We start from the raw sequence: 21,874 nt of genomic DNA, 5'->3' as shown, positions 1-21,874 counted from the left end.
GCCCAGGTGCCCATACACTAGTAAGATTTATCTTTAGATCTGGCTGGTTGGAACAAAAACATGGCTATGGATGAGTGACAGTTTGTCAGTTTTCCAGCATTTCCAAGCAAATGGTCAACTGTCATTTGCTCTCATCCATAACCATGTTTTTGTTCCAACCAGACAGATCTGCAGATAAATCTGCGTGTGTATGGGCCATAGTTGCCTACCCTCCTGCATTCTGCAGGAGACTCCCTGAAATAGCAGCAATTTCCCTCTCTCCCTCATTAGTCTAAAGGCCCCCATACACTATGCGATTTTGGGACGATTTCATCCGATTTCGGCACTTTGTGCCGATAATCGGATGAAATCGGCCCAAAATCGTAGGTATGTGACATTTGATCCGATCCGATGCGCGGTCCCGTGCGCATCGGACCGGATCAGGGAGGTCGGACGGTCTGTACATACGATCACGTCCGACCTCCCTGTATGCATATGCCTGCCACCTGACAGGCATATGCATACAGACACCGGGGGAGTAGTGAGGGTGGCCGGCGGCCAGCGGCAGCAGTAGGGGCGGGCAGCGGCGGCGGGGACGGGCGGCGTGTGCGGTGAGCGCAGTGTACTTACACATAGCAGCAGCGGCGGGGACGGGACGCGCAGTGGCGGCTATTATATTTTTAAAATACTTGTCAAATGACCGGCCGCTCTCTGATTGGCCGGAGAGCTCTCAGCCAATCAGAGAGCGGCCGGTCATTTGACAAGTATTTTAAAAATATAATAGCCGCCACTGCGCGTCCCGTCCCCGCCGCTGCTGCTATGTGTAAGTACACTGCGCTCACCACAAACGCCCCACCCACCCCCCCCCCGCCGCCGCTGCCCGCCCCTACTACCGCCGCTGGCCGCCCCCACCACCGCTGCCCGTCCCCACTACTGCCGCTGCCCGTCCCCACTACTGCTCACCGCCCTGCAGCTCCCCGGGGTTTTTTTTACATGGGATAAATCGCATGCGATTTATCCCATGTAAAAATGGCACATCAAGTGCCAAATTGTATGTGAGCCTCCCGGGGAGCTGCCGGGCGGCTCGCAGGTAAATTGGGTCCGACTTGTCCCTAGGACAAGTCGGCCTAATGTATGGGGGCCTTTACAATCTCCCTCATTTCACCTAGCCCACATTGCACTGTTACAGTTTTGGGGAAAACAGGTATGAAAGACAGATACATTTGCATTGAATCATCAGCCCCATTTCCCAGCACTTTACCAAGTATAGTAGCTCTTACTAACTGCTTTGGGGCTCATCTACTGTACATTTGGCTATAAGTCATTTTAAAAGATTCCTCTCAGATGTAGCAGTACACACCCACGCTTCTAGGTGCCACATTCACAATCTCTTTTCACAATCTCTTCATATATGGAACTGGACACGCCCTTTGGGTGGAGCATGACACGCCCCCTCAATAGGGCACTGTGCAAAATTCTACTACCAACTATAATCTCCCTGAAACTAGTTTTCAAAAATAGGCACGTATGGTATGGGCACCTTTACACTCCTCAAATTGAAAAAATAAGGATTTCAGAAAAAGTTACCAGTTACATACACTCTGTAAGTGGCTATACAGTATGTTATCAGCGATGTGACATCGGTTAGGGATTATATTAGCAAAACAGACCTCCTGTGTATTCACACAGGGAATAACTGACTAATAAGAATTGCGCACAAATCTGACAGCGCTATTGAAGTGTTTCATCCTGTTACACTCAAAGACGATCTATTTTTTATAACATCTCACTATGCTGATTAACAGACGTCTTCATTTGGAAAGAGCCTTCTGGGAATTTTTTTAATAACGTGAGGTAAATGCCACGGGTGTATTTTTAGTAACGTAACAAAAATAGGAATGTCATCTATACAACACAGCTGTATTATTCTGCATTAATTAAAATACATTTCATGTTGTGGCGAATGAATCAAAATGATTCAACAATCGTAAACAAAAGTTTACTAATACATTAAAATAAAATAAAAAATTTATATCAAACCAAACGGCCTTTAATTGAAGTGAACTAAGTGGGTATTATTATTAACATAGGGCAGTGTTTTTCAACCACTGTGCCGTGGCACACTAGTGTGCCTTGAGCTTCTCTCAAGTGTGCCCCCAGATCTAGAGATGCCCAAACCAGTTTACAGCCACCACCAGTTCAACTGTTATTTACTGGTGTCTTCTTTTCATGTAAAGGGCCAATGTATTTTAGCTTTGTTACCTGTGGGGACCAATGTGATTGTTTTTTATATGGAGGCCAATGTGTTTTTTCCTGTGGGGATCTCCTGGTGTGCCTTGGCAATTTTAAAATCTTATTTAGTGTGCCGCAAGGTAAAAAGGTTGAAAATCACTGACATAGGGGGTTATGCAGACCTGACCGCAGAGCAGCAATTTCACAAGGCAGACAATTAGATTAAGCGAGGGCTGCCTAGGCATGAGGGCATTTAAGAGCCTGAGGATTTTGTGATTGTTTGATAAAGTTAGTTGACAAGGTCTCTTACCCCAGAATGCACTGTGGTCAGGTGTAGCCAATCAGGGGCAGAATGGGTGGTAGCTTAGGCAAGTGATATAAGGGGTAGTCAGGGTTTTCCACTTCCTCTTTGAGTCTGGATTCCCACCCTCCCTCCCTTTCCTGCTGCGCTTACCACATGGCCTCCCGGCCGCCACTCAATTTGGCTTTACATAATTTATTAAAATCAGCGGGAGGGCGCTCTCGACCAGCGGTCAAGTTTGAGGTACAGGAGGTCACTGTGCGGTATTGCCACCCTCTGCCAGGAAGGCTGGTGAGTCCTGCCCCCAAGGGGGGACGTTGGCCACTTGCTAGAACTGTCCTCACCATGCAATAGGAGGTGGGGTAAGACCGTCACAGTGCTGGCTGTGCTTTGAACGCAATGGGGGCGGCTCATCGCCCTGGTTTTATAAGTTGGGGCGTTGCAGTCGCCGCCATTGTTAACGTTGGTGACTTAGCTGGTCTCCAAGCGCTCTCCTGGCCATCCCTTTCAATAGGGTCATCCAACAATAAATACTGTTGACCTTTAAACTTATGCAGTTGTTGTCCGCGTGGTTATATTAGCATAAGGTGTCAGTGTGAGTTATTTCTAGGGGTAATTAGAATTATGTATAAGTAACGGTTAATCTCAATAATCCAATAGGCGCCTTATATGTGTGTACAGATCGCAGCACATATGTGCGAGGCCATTGTGTGGTAAAATCCAGCGCCTATCCTTATCGCAAGCTGTTTGCAGGTTGACTGACAGGAAGGCAGCGTTTGGGAGTAGTGACTGGCCATGTTCTTGGAGTGTCAGGGAAAATGCTGATGTGCCCAGGCGTTTTCAGGGAGGATCTGTGATGTCAGCTCCGGCCCCGATCAGCCTAAAGGGCTATACACATTAAAACAATCCCAGGACCTGGGGAGGGGGGACCGGCATCAGCAAGAGTGTACGCACAAGGCGGAAAGATATGTCCTTTCTGAATGATATTGTGACCAATATTGTCTGTGTTTATCAGCCCTTATTCTATTGCACTAGCTGAGTACAGATGGAGCAGCTCTTAATGGAGTTACTCCTGGCGATATAATCCCCATTCACTGACTCGTGCCAGCTAACGGAAGACGCGTGCTCCCCCCTGCTGCCCACCGCCGGTCCCCTGCACCTCCGTACAGTTTCCCCGCAGCCCCCTGCAGCCCCCACCAGCAGCCCCCGCTCCCTGCCCATCTCCCTGAAGCGGAGTCGGCCAGGGAAGCCGCTCCCCGCCACCTTGCTGATGGGGACGCACGAGCGTGTGAGACAATCACGCATCCCCGTCAGATGTAGCTTCTGTCCGCCAGCTCAGGACATCTGGGGCTCCATCTGTAGGGCCTGGATTATGCACAGACATCGGACAATGGGAAAATAATTGGTACTTGTTTCCTAGAACGGCGCCCTTCGCGGGCATCGCATGTACATCGCATGCCATTATAATGGCATGCGATGCGACCGATGCGATGCCCGCGATTTTACATAGAAATGCATGGTAAAATGTAAATCGCGGTCAAAAAATCGCATGCGATGCGACCAACACGATAACCGATTTTACATAGGGAACAATGTTAAATGGCCCACAGACCCCAAATAGCCACCGTGAAGTGTGAAATGGCCCCCCCCCAATTGTTAACGCCACCCCACCATCAACCTGAAGCGTGGCGAGCGCAGCGAGCCCGCGAGGGGCGGCGGTACGCGTCCTCCGACCTTTTCATACCCCCACTATCCTCGTCGGCGTGGAGTTGAGAATAGAAAGTGTGGCGAGCGCAGCGAGCCACCGAGCCCGAAGCGTGGCGAGGGGACGCGGATACCTGTGAAGCCCGCGAGGGGACGCGTATAGCTGTGAAGGTATCCGCGCCCGCTCGCCACGCCACTTTCTATTCTCAACTCCACGCCGACGTGGATAGTGGGGGTATGAAAAGGTCGGAGGACGCGTACCGCCGCCCCTCGCGGGCTCGCTGCGCTCGCCACGATTCGGGTTGATGGTGGGGTGGCGTTAACAATTGGGGGGGCCATTTCACACTTCAGGATGGGTATTTGGGGTCTGTGGGCCATTTAACATTGTTCCCTATGTGAAATCGGGTCAATTGGGCCATTTAACATTGTTCCCTATGTAAAATCGCGGTAATCGCGTCGGTCGCATCGCATTCGATTTTTTGGCCGCATGCGATGCGACCGACGCAATTTTTTTCCCTGCGATGCCTAAGATCAATATCGTGGGCGCCGTTCTAGGAAACAAGTACCAAAGAATTCGATGGTGACTGAGTTTTGCAGCTGTGCAATTTGCACAAGCCTTTTGCAGCCCTGCACTGGGCTGCATGTCACTCTGGCGGTGAGGCGGCTATCTGATCGCAGGATGCCGCAATTTTGCACAGCAGTGATCAGGTCAGAATAACCCCCATAGTACATAAATGAGCAAAACAAGAAAACAGCATAATTGCCTACTTTTGATTTCACCTCTCCGGGAGAAGCCCGGAGAGGCAACAGGTCAGGGGGCGGGAGCAAAGCTGACATCACTTGGCCCGACCCCCATGCCGGAAAACTCTGTGATTCGCGGGCCTCGGAGACTTAAATGACGTGAAATGCCGCTATCGCGTCATTTTAGCCCCGCCCCCTCTCCGTGGACCCGCAATTTCAGGTAATCAAACCAGCGGGCATGGGGGAGCGGGGGCTATCTCCAGAATGCGGGAGACCTTCCCGGGGGACCGGGAGGACTCGATTTCCGTCAGGCTCCCGGCCATTCCGGGAGGGTAGGCAAGCCTGGAAAACAGCGAATTGCAGTACAAGACAATGCAGGACAAAGACATGGTATACAATCATTGCTGCATCCGGGGGGAGAATGGTTGCTATGTCGACACTATACATTCGGTCGACCACTAAAGATTGACATGGCTTAGGTCGACACCTAAAATAGGTCGACATGGCTAATGTCGAGAGTTCGACACAATCATTAAGTCAACATGAGTTTTTCACATTGTCTTTTTAGCCGACAGGCGGTATTTAGTGCCCTACCATCCACTACGGAGTGGTGGGAAAAGCCCGAAGCATGGCGAGCGTAGCAAGCCATGCGAGGGGACGCGGTACACTTAGACAGTGTCCATGTCGATATTCAGGACAAAAAAAACTTTAAAAACCCATGTCAACCTTCCCATTGTTGACCTACTGTTCGTGTCGACCTTCTGACCCTTAGCCATGTCGACATATTTCAGGTGTCGACCTACTGTGGTCGACTCAATGCATGTCGACCTAAATTGGTCTAAAAGGTAAAGGGCCAGATGCACTAAGCTTCAAAAGTGATAAAATAGAGAGTGATAAACAGCCAGCCAATCAGCTCCTACCTGACATGTCACAGACTGTGTTTGAAAAATGTCAGGCAGGAGCTGATTGGTTGGTTGTTTATCACTCTCCATTTTATCACTTTTGAAGCTCAGTGAATCTGGCCCAGTACCTGAAGCTAGGGATGGCCATCGATGGCAATTCTGCAACTATGCAATGGATGACCATATTTTTACATATCATCCATTGTATTTGATTGATTGGCCTGTGGGCCAATCAAAACACAGGGGGCGGGGCTTAACGGATGTCGGGGGCGGAGCTATGCTCAGTGACCCAGCACTTTGAAAAAAAACGCAAAACATTGTTTTGCTATTCCATCGATGGAGGGAAGCCATCTGGTTCTCCCCCATCAATGGCAAAAGTATTCGACATCGGCCATGAACCATGGATGATTTCGAATCATCGATGGTCGATGGTTATCCCTACCTGAAGCCCCTTTCAAACCACATGTACAGTATGGCAATAAACCCTGCCAGAGCTGTGGATGCAATCTCATTAAAATAGGCTATAAACTTTTAAAATGAAGAACCTAAGACTAATTATTCCCTTGTTAGGGTCATTAATGCCAGAAGTACAAGTTACGTGTCATCAACAAATGAATGTCATCCCCAGTTCCTGATATAATATTGCTATTTTAGGTTCTGAGGTGACGTAAATATAGACCTACGCTCACCATGTATTAGGTTGTTTGCATGGAAATTGAGGCAGATCGATGTAAATGATGCATACAATGTGTCGTCAGGTAGCCTGGTGATCTGAATTTACAGATATTGGGGAATCTGGGTCAGGGCAGGCTGTAATAACGCTCCGTGCTTAATGTCTCCACGCAGGAGGCAGGGACACAGCGGGGGGACGGAAACTAGACTGGTATTAGCAGCACTTAGTAATGCTGCACGTGTAAATCTAAGCATGATAATGAAGTCATTTGTAATTTTCTGCTGGGATTACAACAAAACTCAATTAAATTCCACTTTCTTAACAACTCAGTTTTTTTTTTTTACTTCAAATACCAGATGTTTGGGTTTGGGAAAATGAAGAAAAGCAAATAACAAGTAATTTACATTGGAAGGGACCTCTTAACAATCTCCCCTCAAAATAGTTAATGAATGTTATTATGTCTTGTTAGACAGAGCTCGTTATCTTATTAAAGCTTTCCAAAATGTGACTGTTTCCTCTCACGCTGCCAAATAAAGTCACGTCACGCGCTTTCTCAGAGAAGATCCTTTACCAGTGCAAAATGGCAGATGCGTACCGTGGTGCAAACTCCGCTTTGGCCAGGTTTTGCAGTGCTATAGGGCAGACTTACCCACTTTTATCATCTCCTCTCCAAGATAAGGCCGGAGAGGAGACACTGCAAGCCATTTCAGGGAGGGGGGATAAACTGTTTTATCATTAGGCCCACCCCCCAAACCAGGATAACACCCACTCATTTAGCCCTGCCCCCTTTCCACAGACTCTGCAATTACTGGCTTATATTACACAATACTGCCCACTTCACTAGAAGTCAGGCAAGATGCGGGAGATCCGCCTACTCATCTGGGGCTGCGGGGGACTAGCCAAAAAATTGGGAAGTAGGCTATAGTGTCATATTTGCTAAGCAGATGTGCGTATAGGCTGATGGGGAACAAAGGTGATGTCAGGGCGGTTCTTGCACAAGTGGGTTCACCAATAGGGACATATGGCAAACCTTTGAGAGAGATAATACAAAGTTTGCCCATAGCAAACAAACAGCTTCTGTCATTTCATTGGCTGTGTCAGATCACAGGTTCTCAAACTCGGTCTTCAGGTCCCCAAAGAGTGCAAGTTAAATAATTAGTTGTGGATCGTTTCAAATGTGTTAGGGAGTAATGAGTAGGCCTGTGCTCTTGTTAGGTGACCTGGAAAACGTTAGTTGTTTGTGGGTCCAGAGGACCAAGTTTGAGAACCACTGTTCTAGATAAATGATAGGTTGCTTTGAGCAGCTTTGTTCCACCGGAATCTGACACTATAAGTCTGCGGTGCATTAAACCACAAAAGGTTTGAGTGTTGCCTCATTTAATAATATGCTGGGAGTTTTTCCATTGGTTGCTTAACTTAATTTCAACAGCCAATAATAGTTATGTGGGGAGGAGTTTTTGTAGTTGAAAGCAGTGTGAGGCAGAAGTTCCGCCTCTTTGTTCCAGATTTCCCAGCCTCCCACCCTTCGTGTGTATTTTTTATTAGTGTGTATGTGTCAGTGTGTATGTTAAGTTTTGTGGGAAATGGGTGTGGGAAGGAAGTGTTGGAGACACCAACGATTGGTTTCTGTTTGGCTGCGCTTGGTTGTCCTGTCCGTTCTTTATTGCAGCCACCATTTCAAAATGTAAAAGTATCTTTTGTAAATAATACATTTTCCAAAAATATTAAAACACCAGCATTGTTTGTGTGTTTATTCTTGGTCGTTATGCGTTTTGTTCTATCCTATAAATTTTGATCTCCTCAGATCCCTCCACCTCCTCAGGTCCTCTCTGTGCCCAAGTTCATATAAGCACATTTACACTACCCATCTGTGTAGACTTTGCCACTGTAAGTGGCCAAATTGGCAGTACTATGGATTATGGGACATCTGCTTTCAGTAGCAGCTGCCTTGGAACCAAATAAATTGCTCTACTACTGTACTTTGTTATTCACCGCCCTCATTTACTGCCACTCAATCTTGCACAGTGGAAAGTAGTCAAATTGAGACCCATGACAAGGAAATGTCAAACGTCTCTGATCCGTTAAAACAAAATCTTATACATTTTTTTTTCAATAATAATATTAAAATTTTGGATAAAAAAATGTCTTTAGGAACATTATCATTTAAAATAATAATAATTATAATAATACACCCACTTATTTATCCGGTTCAACCTGCCGAAAGGTTTACTCCTTTTAACCCCCTTAGGAATTTAATTTAAAAAAAATCCCTGCTTAGTTGCAAATAACTGTTACAGTTTCCAGACCACTCAGCAGATCTCATGTTCCAGGTCACCCAGCAGGTGCATAAGGAAAGTTCCCCAACTGTCACATTTTCCCGAGCAAAACCCCTATATTTTTCTGTAAATCTATGCACCAAGACCTTTTATTTGGTATATGATGTGCCCTGCTTAATCCTTTGAGTGCCAACATCTCTGTGAAAATGGTAAAAATGCCAGCGTCGTTCATATTTGTTAGATAAATTCAAATATAAAATGTTGTGTACAAAAAGATAATATTTTATTTATTTTTATATAAGGTGATGATGTGTCTCCAAAAATTATACTTGCACAGTACTATATATTTTTATAGTATATATATCAGAACTATTTGTTATGTATAAAGTTTGATAGGAATTGAATGTAAATGGTAAAAACTTACATTAAAAAAAAAGTTTTATGATTAGAGTTGCCGTGATGGCAGCTGCGCGGTTAGTTGTCTAATTTAGCGCAGCGGCAGCTGGCACTACTGTACATGTGAGTCACAAAGTTAGTAACACTGTTATCTTCCCACAGGCTGCAAGTTGGCTGAGAGTTTCTATGCGCTCTTTTTAGAGTTTTTCTCTCTCTCTGGAAATCAGATCCCATTTTGTCAAGAGACACCTTTTGGTTTGATTAGCACAACCTCAGGCAATGCACTCTCCAAGTTTTGTTCCAATGCGCCTTAATATATCTCTAATGAGCCACCTGTGGCTTAGCGAGTCATAGTGTCAGTTCTCTTCAGGAAGAGAATGTACCGTACGCTACCTTGTATGGTGAATCTCACTGAATTGCAGTGAAAGCCACAAAGCCTTTAAAATCCTCACTCATTGTTCCAGTATTTTCCTCCCACGCTTTATGTGATCAATTAGATACCAGATGTCACTTACAAGACACCTAACCAATCAGCTACATCGGGCTTCCAATTACGGTGGGAAATGATGTAAGTGTAGTGTAGACCACCAGTGTATATATGTTTATAATCATGGCTGACCAATTATTTGGCAGTAGTAAATATCTACTGTAACTATCTATTAGATATGTGCAGGTTCTGATTTACTCTGATTTCAAAGCAGGATCTTAATTGGATATCCTAAATCACATGACAGTTGTTGACAGTTGATAGCCAATAAGATCCTGCTTTGAAATCAGAGTAAATCAGAACCTGCACATCTCTAATATCTATCTTTATCTATATATAATGTGCACTTGTTATTTGTATGGAAGCCACTTGAATCGGTCCATCTCTCAATCCAAGAAGGATCTGGATATTTTAATCATGTTTGGGGAGCTGGCACTGCAGATAAACTGCCATCCCGCTGGCGCCCCAACTGATGCCTGCCAGTAGGCTGTATGCCAGGATTCACAGGTGGATATAATGAACTTTATCTGGACGCCAGGTCAACCGGGTGTAGATGGACCATGTTATGGTTGACAACCCTTAGCTAAAGATAGATGGTCAGACGCTAGAGCAGCAGTAACGCTAGATAGACGCCAGCGGGGATAGGTGGGACCATGGTCGACAGGATTTTTTCAGGATTTTTTTGGTGCCGGTCCACTTGAATCCTACTTTACTATCCCGCTATACCATAACCATTATGAACAGTCATGGGCAGAGTGCAATAGGCTGGTATGTTGTGTAGAAGATCTGGACTTCCAGGTTGTAGGATCAGCATGAGTGGTTTCATAAAGGAAGTGTTTGTTATACAGGAAGTGATTCTAGAGCCATTGTTTTGCATGATTGCCATAAGTAAAGACACACTTCTGCAGCTCTCCAGAGCCCTGTGATGGTTTCAGACAGACCACTCTACAGGTGCGGTACACAGTGATAACTGAAACGGTAGATGTTTGGCATCTGCGCATGTGCATTTATGCGAGCAGGCACGGTGAGCTGCCTGTTCGCCGCCCCATTCACACCTACCAATGCGAGTGGGGGGCGTTGGGAGGCAGCCTGCGCCCATGGTAATGCCCAGTGTTTCATGGGCGTTCCCATGAAAATGCTGGGCATTCCCATGGTAATTCGGCGATGAAGCGGGGATGCACAACTGACGTCAGCGGATGTCAGCTGCCTGCTTCCGGTACAGGGTGCCCACAGTCCTAAGACACCATAGAGGTGTCTAATTAGGTCTGCGGGCGCTGTAGAAATCATTATATATTCCTGATGACAATTAAAAAAATCGAAACGTTGAATTCAAGCAAAAAGTTGGGAGTTTATGTATCCCGTATTCATTAAAGAGTTTGAGTGCCGCCGATCTTCCTGCCTATCTGTGAGGGGGTATGAGGTCTAATAGGGCTAAGCACTCCACATTATTATGGTGTTTTAGTGACAACGAGTAAAGTCTGCTATTAACAAACTGATTAGTAATTAAGGGCTGCAATAGAATAACCCAGAGATTTCTGCAGAACCTTACTGATGTACTTCAGAAAAGATTTCAGTTCGTATATTTAGCTTTGGCTGAACATGGTGACATTCACAGAAGAGAATAAATATGTACTGTGGGCGTAACACCAATATATTCTGTAATTAGAACTGTACAAGAGTTCTCACATTCTGGACCTGTGGTTATTAAATAGTGATTGAGTTTTGTCTATTCTCGGTATCACTGCAAAATTACTTTAACCTCTCAAGTGATTTGGCTTCATCTTCAAAACGGAAGCTTTTTGTATCTTTGCTTACATTTTATTCAGTAGAGTGATGAGATTGTAACAGAAATCCACCGGTTCCTGTGCTTCTCTTTTCCCCTGTGGAATCCACTGACAGAATGACTTTAACAGCAATTTACCCTTTGAGACAAAGTTAGGAATAGATATAGGTGGTTGGGTGCACTATGCAAGAGGACAGACTCCGAGAGCAAGACGTCCCCCCCCCTCGACACCATCTAGTTTCTCCTGGGAATTGTGTCAGGGTATTATTTTCATGTCATGAATCCCTTTTACTAACAATATGGTCACATCCTCAATAATCCCATCTCTTACAACACCAGCCCAACTCACAATGACCCTGCGGACCGGACACAGTGGTGTAGTGCATTCTCCAGTGCATCTGGAAAGTATTCACAGCCTTTCACTTTTCCCACCCACATTTTGTTATGCTATAGCCAGAGGAGTAGATAGGTGACATGGTACCCGAAATAATGGTTTGTTTCAGCGCCCACCCTCCTCCTTGATATTTTTCCTTCTTATAGTAATGAGACTCTCGCCTCCAAGGCAGATGGGCAGGTGGCATGTCAGAGCACAACCCAAGCATGACATCTAAGGAGTTGTCTGTAGACCTCTGAGTCAAGGATTGTTTTGAGGCACAAATCTGGGGAAGGGTACAGAAAAAGATCTACTGCTTTGAAGGTCCCAATGAGCACAGTGGCCTCCATCATCCATGAATGGAAGAAGATCGGAACCACCAGGACTCTTCCTAGAGCTGGCCGGCTGTCTATTAGGTACAAAATGCTCTGTTCCTGGACTTCCCTGCCAGTGACAGTTACAGAGGTTGGACTCCAGCACAGTCCAAAATTCAAAGAGGGGGGTCACAACTGCCAGTGAGTCCAGGACAGTGATGCTTGGAGTGGAATTAGGTGTGGCTCCCCTTTTTGAATATTGGACTGTGCTGCAGCCTCACCTCTGCAACTGCCACTGGCAGGGAAGTCCAGAAACAGAGCATTTTGTACCTCATGGAATGGGCCATGTTGGAGGGTATGCATCTGGAGTTTGCCTTAATACACCTGAAAGACTATCAGACCATGAGAAATTAAATTCTCTGGTCTGATAATACAAAGATTGAACTCTTTGAAATGAATGCCAGGTGTTATGTTTGGAGGAAACCAGGCACCCACTCATCACCAGGCTAATACCATCCCTGCAGTGAATCATGGTGGTGGCGGTATCATGCTTTGGGGATGTTTTTTATGTGGCAGGAACTGGGAGACTATTCAGGATAGAGGGAAAGATTAATGCAGCGATGTACAGAGACATCATTGATAAAACATTGCTTCAGAGCCGTCTTGACCTCAGACCTCATCTTTCAGTCCTAACCCTGAACCATGATATAAAAGGACACTTGCAGGTTGTCACTCCAGAGGACAGGTTGTTACTGATCTATACACTGGTATTATCTAAGCACTAATAGCACTAATAGCACACTAATTGGATGTGCTGAAGTTTTTTTATGTCATTGTTCAACAATTTTAAAAGGAGACGTCCTATATAGGGGCCCTTCTTATATTGTTTTTAACTACCTTAGAGTCGCGGTATTCTAGGTAAGCCAACTTTAAGGTTTGACCCCTGATGAAGTCTTATACGAGACGAATCACGTTGGGCATTGCCCAGAAACCCCCTCCTCTTGTCAAGTGTCTCAAATTATAACAATAGCAATGGTAAATAATATGATAACTACAGCTGCTGCCACACCATGCAGTGTAAGGGACAGAGGAAAGCTGAAGCACATGCCCAGTGTACCGGCTTCTTCTACCAAGTTTGCTATGTGTGGATCTGAGTCCTCAATCAGTGCACTGGACCAGAGAGCAGCTAGCAGGAAGTGGCAGGAGTCTTACCATAAGGTGGGAGAACGTGAGCTTAGAAAGTACAGTATTGGTTCTATTATTTTTCTGTATGTTTGATACAGCCGATACTATACTCAATTTATAGTGTTAGATATTAGTACTGTATTCCATACATAGTGTATAAAATGATCAATGTTTACATTAATGTCCATGGTGGTTACTCGGTTCTTCTACCACTCCACCAGACTCCCATGCTTACCCCAATGTTCTGCAGAGTGGGTGATTGTGGACTGCATTTGGAAACCCCTCTCCAGAAATCCTGCATTTGCCACTGACTAGGGCACTTATTTCATTATTGTGATATTTTCTGTCTCAATTTACACTAGAAGGGAACCTTAGCGATACTAGCAGCACACTTGATAGTGTATATTTGGTTATTGTTAGTGTATATTTGGTTATTTTTATATATATATGTGTGTGTATTTATATCTCATCTTAAATAACCTCATGGAAGATATAGGTTTCTGCAACCTTTGATGGATTTGCCCTTTTTTTAAATGTTTTTGTACCCTTTAAATTTACCTCTTCCTCCTCTTTGTGTGACTTTTGCTCACCATCATTCTTATGTTTATAATATGCTATTATTAAATGTCTATTACAGTTATGACAAATGATCTATGTTATAAATCTACCCCTGATTAAGTCATTCTATGACGAAACGCATTGGATTTCTTAATTCGGATAATTAGTTTGTCAAACTTTTGTCAGGCAGATTATATCCATCTAAACTGATGTTAACAAGCTGACTGTACATTCACTGAGATTTTCTTTGTGATTAGTTTGTAATAAAAAAAAACCTGGAATTTATCTTGTATTGCTATTATGTTTACCATTAAGGTTTATCAGTAGTGCCCTCTGAACTCCCATTGTATGTTTATGTCTCTGGAATCCTTTCTAACAGGGGATCCTTTCAGAGGAGCTGCTTTTTGTTTTATTCTTAAAAGCGCAGTAGGCGAAATATATATACTATATATTTTCCATTTAGTGGTCCTTTAAACTAAAAATGTGTAACAAGTTCCGTTTTCCTGTATGTCGCAAGGAAGAGCGCTCACTGTGTGTTCTGTCTTCTGTTTGCCGAAGCGGAAAATATTAATGATTTTTTTTGCTGTCAAAACACCGACCGCCTCTCCTTCCTTTCCCTGAGTGAGATCCACTAGAGGCTCAGTATCCCAGGAAACTGACATCACAGGATAATGTCTTCATATGCATTACCGAAATACGCCAACCTGTACCACTAAGACAAGCATTGTACAGTGTCGGGGTGTCATTTTATGGAAAAGGGCAGTTATCTCATAATAGAACAATGTTTTTTTTATTTTATTTTTCTACTTTTTTTTTTTTTTTTGCAATCTCTTAGATTAATTTTTTTTTTTAGTCTAGCTCATTTGTATTCTGATACATTTAATAATTGATGTTACAAAATGCCTTTGTACTTGTAACATTCCTGATGTAACGGCTGCTGTTTCTATGAAGCAGATTAATGAACATTGTAAATTGCAGCAGAAGACAGTGGATGGAATCAGAGAGCGCACGGACCATCGCCATGGAAACAAGAGCGCAGTGTTGTCTGGTCCCCAACCTTTATATTTTTATTATACTAATAAATTAGTATAACTTTCCATGTAATACCACCAATCCTCTGGTGGGATAGCACCTCGCTGCTTTAATAATAGTCATGCAAACTGGAACATATATTGATTTATTTCTTTTAAATTAGTTTTTTTTTTCTTTAGAAATGAAATACAAAGCAAAGGCAGAGGTTTGTTACCTGTCAGTAGCCTAGTCCTGGGCACTTGTGGAGATGATTAGTGTCAGGCCAGCGGAAGTACTGGCTGCTCGTGATAACAGAAACTCATTGTAATTACATTGCTGTTGCCATTATGGGACTTACAGTATTCGGAGTCATAAGCTGCTTTAAAGCCTTTTGCCATAGATGCATCTGCCTGGTGCATGCGCACTATGAGCAATTTGTATGTGCAATCGTTGGAATATCTTCTGGTCCTGCAATTTCTGGGCACAAGTACACTTGGTCCGGGACAGGGGCTGTCGCTATTCTAACTAAATGCAGCACAAAGGGGTTCCTTAGTTCCCCTCATTAGCAGCACGGGACACAACACATCGGTGATGGGAGTACTCAAGAACCACTGTGCGCTGCATGCGGAGCACGGAACCAGAAGCCTGCTGCCAAGGGAGGTGATTTCCAGGTGTCACCATATTGTGGGGGGGGGGGGGGGGGGAAACCTCCCAACTGTCCTGATTACAGTGGGACAGTCCTGCTATTTGGAGACTCTCCTGCTGTCGCTCCCATGGGAGGCAGTGTCCCGTGGGAGGGGGTTCAGATGGTGAGAGCTGGAGTTCACTGCTGCTCTGCCCAGAGCAGCCGGTGATTGCATCGGTGTTGGGAGAGACCCGGGGGCTGGCCAGCCTCTAGGGGAGCACTGGGGGTCACTGCACCAGGACACTCCACTCTGTCCTCAGCCATGCTCATCTGGTGTTTAGCTCTGCCCTTTCTCAGGACCACCCTTTGCCTTCAAAACCACATCAGTTCTTCCAGGTATACTTGCACACAGTCAATGATCGTAGGTTTGTAGTCAGGAGTAGTATTAACCAATCATACCAAACAGGTGATAATAATCATCGTTTTTATATGCAGTATAACTTAAACAGACAAAACTGTGTAGGAGGCTTTAAACTGGGTGAGGAACAGCCAAAACTTTAGTACAAAGGTGAGGTTGTGGTAAATAGTTTCATCCCAAAGTCATTCACCATGGCAACAAGACACAAGCAACAAGACACAAGATATTTATACTGCATCAGCAAGGTCTCTCTCAGGCAAAGATTTCAAAGCAGACTAGGGGTTTTGAGATGTACTGTTCATGCTCTTAGGAAGCACAACAAAGAGCAACACTGAGGACCGTAGATGCACTGGTCAGCCAATAAAACAGTGCATCAGATGAAAGACACATCATGCTTACTTTCCTTCTAAATCAGAAGAAGTCCAGCAGTGCCATCAGCTCGGAAATCAGTGGGACCCAGGCACACTCATCTACTGTTCAGAGAAGTCTGGCCTTCACTGTGGAATTAAGGCCAAGTGTATCAACTATGCACAAAACATAGGAGCTGGGGTACAGGTGAGTCAAAATTTGAAATATTTGGCTGTAACAGAAGACAGTTTGTTCTGCAAAGGGCTAGAAATGCAGCTCTGCAATCATACAGCTGGCTTCACTGTGACTGGCAGTGGCTTCCTATTGTAAGACCGACCTGCCAGTCAACATCCGGGACTGCCAGTCGAGGCTGTGATAGACAGAGAGCTGGCTTCCAGTAGAGAGCTACTCTCTTCCTCGCAGTGCAGCCCTAGCTGGATTCTATGGACTGCAGCCGATGCAGCTCATAAAAGCCTGGGTATGCGCATGCGCACCACCGTTGCCGATACTGTGCATGAGCCAGACCTGGCGCCTATCATTGCATTCTACAGGCTCCCGAGGTTCCTGGACAGCGGCATCAGCAGCGGTGTGGAACAGGACCTAGCTACAGAAAGATAGAAGCTGCCGCTGGATCTGTGCAAACCTAAATCCACAGAGGATGTGTGGTTAGTTTTCCAAGATGTTTGGCACAACCTCCCTGACAAGTTCCTCCAGAAACTTTGTGCAAGGGGTATGGGTCATAGGTCGTCATAAAAAAACAAATATTGAAATGTTAGATTTTTCTTCTGTTCTTCACTTCGCATTTTATTAATTGATAAAAATAAACTATTAATACTTCTATTGTGGAAAGTGTTCTTACTTTTCAGAATTGTTCCACACCTGCCTAAATATGCATAGCATTGTATACGCAGAACCAGTTTTACTAATGCTTATTGGTAACTAATTTTTATAAATCTTACAGTAGTTATTTAAATTTTATATATCATGTGAAAATGAATGTTATTTTAGATGATCAATGATCAACTATTGTATCTAATCTGATGTTTCATGCACTGGGGATGTTGTATTGAAGCATAGAACAGGGTTAAATCTAGGCAACACCCAGCCTTTTCCTCCAGACAGAGCTAGAAACCAGTCATGTTTATTATTGCTGCAAGCAACAAGATGCTGGTTCATTTATGTTAGTTTTCTAGCTCAGTCTGACCCGCTGATCAAGAAGAGATTTGTCTGGCACATCTGTGATCCGCTGTATATCACTGCAAAAGCATCAGTAAGTTTTAAATCACACCTTGGTAGAAATAAAATGAACTTTTATGTTGTATTAAAAAAAAAATCCTATTCAAGTAACAAAACTCTAGTGCCACCTGCTGGTAGAAAAGGACAATGCATTTAGGGAAAGTCTTTTTTTGTCGAAAGTAGTATCTTCATTTTATATCAGGAGATTATTCTGACGTCTTTTTTCCATGAACCAATGAATATAAGGGAAGAGGATTTGGTTTGGGTCCCTCTAAGACTATTTATAATTCTGGTCGGTTCCAAAAGGACTCTCTCCTACCAAACAAACCATCTACAGATGAGTTAAAGAAATAATTTAATTTGAATCTGGCTCACACTAGAGCAAGGGATATATCCACAGGAGGAACTAATATATCCACAAGATGGAGGAGGAATAACGCAAGTGGAGGTGACCAGAATGCGGCTGCACAAAGGAACCAGCTGAGGCTTTGTATGGAGTGCATGCCCAATACTGGCACATCCCCTCCCCAGACCGCGACCCAACCGCTGTAGAACCCCAGCTCAGGGGTGCGTATCTCTACCGGAAAGTGCCACTGGCTACCGCAATGCAGCTGGGAAGGTAACGTTTGCAGTCCTTGCAGTTACCCACCCAGCCCGGTTCCAGTCCCTCTGCCTGAACTTCTGAAGTATAACCATGAAGAAGGAGTGGACTTTATTTAAGGTGTAAAAAAACATTTGTGTAGTGAGCAGGACACTGCCTTCTACTTCCATTAAGATTAACTGTTCATATAAATCCTTACAACTTATCACATCACAGGAATTTAATGTCGATTTGCTGACACAGACCTTCCGCGCCATTGTACAGAACCAACACTACATCAGTCTTTTGCCATTTTTAATGTTCTTCAATGTATTCACTCTGCTCTTATTCACACTCCATTGTAATTCTTACTCTGATTTATATGTGTATATTACATTCAAGAATCTAGAACATCAACTTAAAGCAGTATTGGACTGGGGCATGGAGGGCCCACCAAGGGGGGATTCCATTTTAGGGGTACATTGTTATGGGTGTGGCCGCCCACCACAGGCTTGGTTAATCATTAGGAGTGCATGGTCGGGGCCCCTTGATAAATCTATATAGCAATACTGCTAGTCCGTGCATGGTAATGTACCAGATTAAGAACATTGCGCTGTAGAAAATGCACCATAGTTCTGTGCAGTATAGTGTAACATATGGATATAGGGATAATGTATAGATTCATGTGCACAGTCTGGAACCTGGGAGGCCCCCACAGACAATGGGACTCAACGGGGGTTTCCCCTGCACCTCTTTGGGCCAGACCAGTCTTGACTTATACCCCTTTCACACCAGCCTAAAATGGGTGCCGGACGGGTTCCCGACAGTCGGGATCCCGACAGTCATTTACCCGACGTCGGGATCCCAACTGTCAAAATGGCGACAGCCGGGTGCCCGACGGACACCCGCTATTTTCCCTCGTGGGGGTCCACGACCCCCATAGAGGGAGAATAGAATAGGTGGCTCGTGTAGCGAGCCACCGTGCCCGCAGCGTGGCGAGCGCAGCGAGCCCGCAAGGGGCTTTTTTTTGCGCTCGCCATGCTGTCTGACTCTGGGCAGTCGGGATCCCGACGTCGGGATAATGACTGTCGGGATCCCGACTGTCGGAGTCCCATACCACACCCCCTAAAATACTGGGCTAATTTGCCAGCAATCCAACCCTGCTAGGTAGCAGGGTTGTTCCCGGGTTCAACACAGGGACCTGGCTGGTGTGAATGGGGTAGGGTATATTTACCGGTCCTCTGTGTCCTGTCCGGCCGGGAATTTACGCAGGCGGTGGGCGCAAATGACAGGACAGGCGGTGGTTGATGATGACGCAGATCTCCGGCGACAGTGAGGGCGCCGGAGAGCTGCGTCATCTTCATCCGCCGCCTGTCCCGTCATTTGTGGATCCCCGGCCTGCACAGAGGACAAGCAACCGGGGTGAGTATTCTCACCACCTCCTGCCCACCTCCGACGCCATCCCGCCGACTGCCTGACGCCATCCCACCGACTGCCCGCCTCCTCCCCATCTCCTGCCGTCCTCCTTCCCGCCCCCTTCACACACCAGAAAATGCAGGGACTTTTCTGGTGAGAAAGGGTCCCAACTCGGGTATGTCCCTGCTTGTCCCGGGAATGTAATTCCCGGATTTGTCTCTGCATTTCTGGTGTGAAAGGGGTATAAAAGGGTGCCGGATGGCTGACAGACAGTCATTACACCGACGTCGGAATCCCGACTGTCAAAACCCAGACACTCAGGATCCCGATGGCCACCGGCTATTCTCCCTCGTAGGGGTCCACGCCCCCCATAGAGGGAGAACAGAATAGGCGGTGAGCGTAGCGAGCCACTGTGCCCGCAGTGTGGTGAGCGCAGTGAGCCCGCAGGGGGCTTCTTTGCACTCCCCCCCCTGTCTGAGTCCGGGCAGTCGGGATCCCGACCTCAGGCTAATGACTGTCGGGATCCCGACTGTCGGTGTGCTATACCACACCCGATTTAAAGTGGTAAATTCGTCCACTGCACACACACCAGTATTTACATCCACACCAATCACATATAGGGGGAAGCACATCTAGCTACTGTGCTACCGTTCATATTACTAAAAATTCTACTTCCCAAAATGTTCTCGCACTACCCAACCTCCTCCCCTACGTCAATAAATGATCAAACACAAAACAAAAACACGGAGACAGACATGTCCTTTTATCAAACATAATCTAATCAGTAATTACAAATCACAGCCATTAAGGCTGCGATTCGTTTATCTGATCAGTACAGCAGCAGCAAATCCATACAAGATAAAACATTTGTGCAGCATTTAATCCTATTCTGAGATATTATTACATCGGCGATGGTAACTCATATTATTGTATTACAGCTGCTCAGGCTTCACGTAATGAGACGCTCTGGGGATAATAGAGAAAAACAGAATATCACAAGCAAACAGCTGTATACAGCAACATTTTCTCATGTTAGTAGAACTAGTCGCAACAATTTAACATCCGTAATATAAAACTTTATGTAAGAAGCATCTATTCATATGCGAAAATGTGTAATACATATTTACTAAATTGCCGTAATGAGTGGTATATATTGAGATGAAAGGAGGTCACGTTTTTAAACTCACTATATACCACACATTACTGGTATGCCATTTACTACCAAATGGTGGATGACGAAGGCCCCATACACACTAGAAGATAAAGTGAAAGATATCGTTAAGAAGAGGCATTCTGAACGATAGCTTTCACAATATTGTCCAGTGTGTACACTCAATATCGTTAACGATGCGCACTCCCGTGCATGGTTAATGATGATTGATATAAACATGCAGGTCAATTTGGCAATATAGCCAAAGGACCTGCATATTCAGCGGCCCCCGGTGACATCGCTGAATGATATCGGTGGCCGACATCGCTCAGTGTGGACGCGCAATGATATTGTTAACTTTATCGGCTGCAGCCCCAACGTCTAGTGTGTATGGGGCTCTAGGGGGAAATGAGTCAAACCTTGGAGAAAGATAAAGTGCCAACCAGGTGGCCCATAACTGTAATTTTACATATGTGCTTGGAATTGACTGTTAGGAGCTAATTGGGTCATTTATGGGGAGATTTATCAGAGCTTGGAAAGAGAGTAGACAAAGTACCAACCAATTAGCCCCTAACAGTCATTTTACAGGTGTGTTTGAAAATGACTTATGCAGGCTGTAAGTTTGCTCCCTGTGGCGAGTACATTTCTGCTTACCATCTGAGGCAAACTGTAAGGATTAAATTTACTAAAGCGTCTACAAATGAAGAGTTGATGTTGCCAATGGCAACCAAAAACATTCTGTCTATCAATTTATAGGACGCAATTGAGAAATGATAGAATCTTATTGGTTGCTATGGGCAACATCACCTATTTTTAGAAGCTTTACCTATGAAATTCTAAAAACTATAGGATTAAAACTCAAATCCATTTGTCATCTATTCATTATTCTGTTTGATTATCCTATTTTAAAAATCACTTAAAAAACAATAACCTGTTGACCTTGACCCATGTTGACCTAAACCCATGTCGACCTTGCTGCCTGTCGCCCTAGTGGTGTCAACCCAATGCTTGTCGACCTAGATTATCCTATTCCTATCCTATTTGAAAAATCACTTAAAAAACAAAAACATTAAATTCGATTTGAAGTAGAAATAAGTTTGGAAAAAAAAAGTTTTAAGAACATACAAAAGACATTATCAAATAAAATATGCTGGTAATAAAATGTTATAAAGTTATTAATCTAATT

Source organism: Crinia signifera, chromosome 5 (assembly GCF_055691185.1).
Source record: "Crinia signifera chromosome 5, ASM5569118v1, whole genome shotgun sequence".
Taxonomy (NCBI): Eukaryota; Metazoa; Chordata; class Amphibia; order Anura; family Myobatrachidae; genus Crinia; species Crinia signifera.
The sequence above is the reverse complement of the archived record's forward strand: the minus strand, read 5'-3'. Positions refer to the sequence as shown.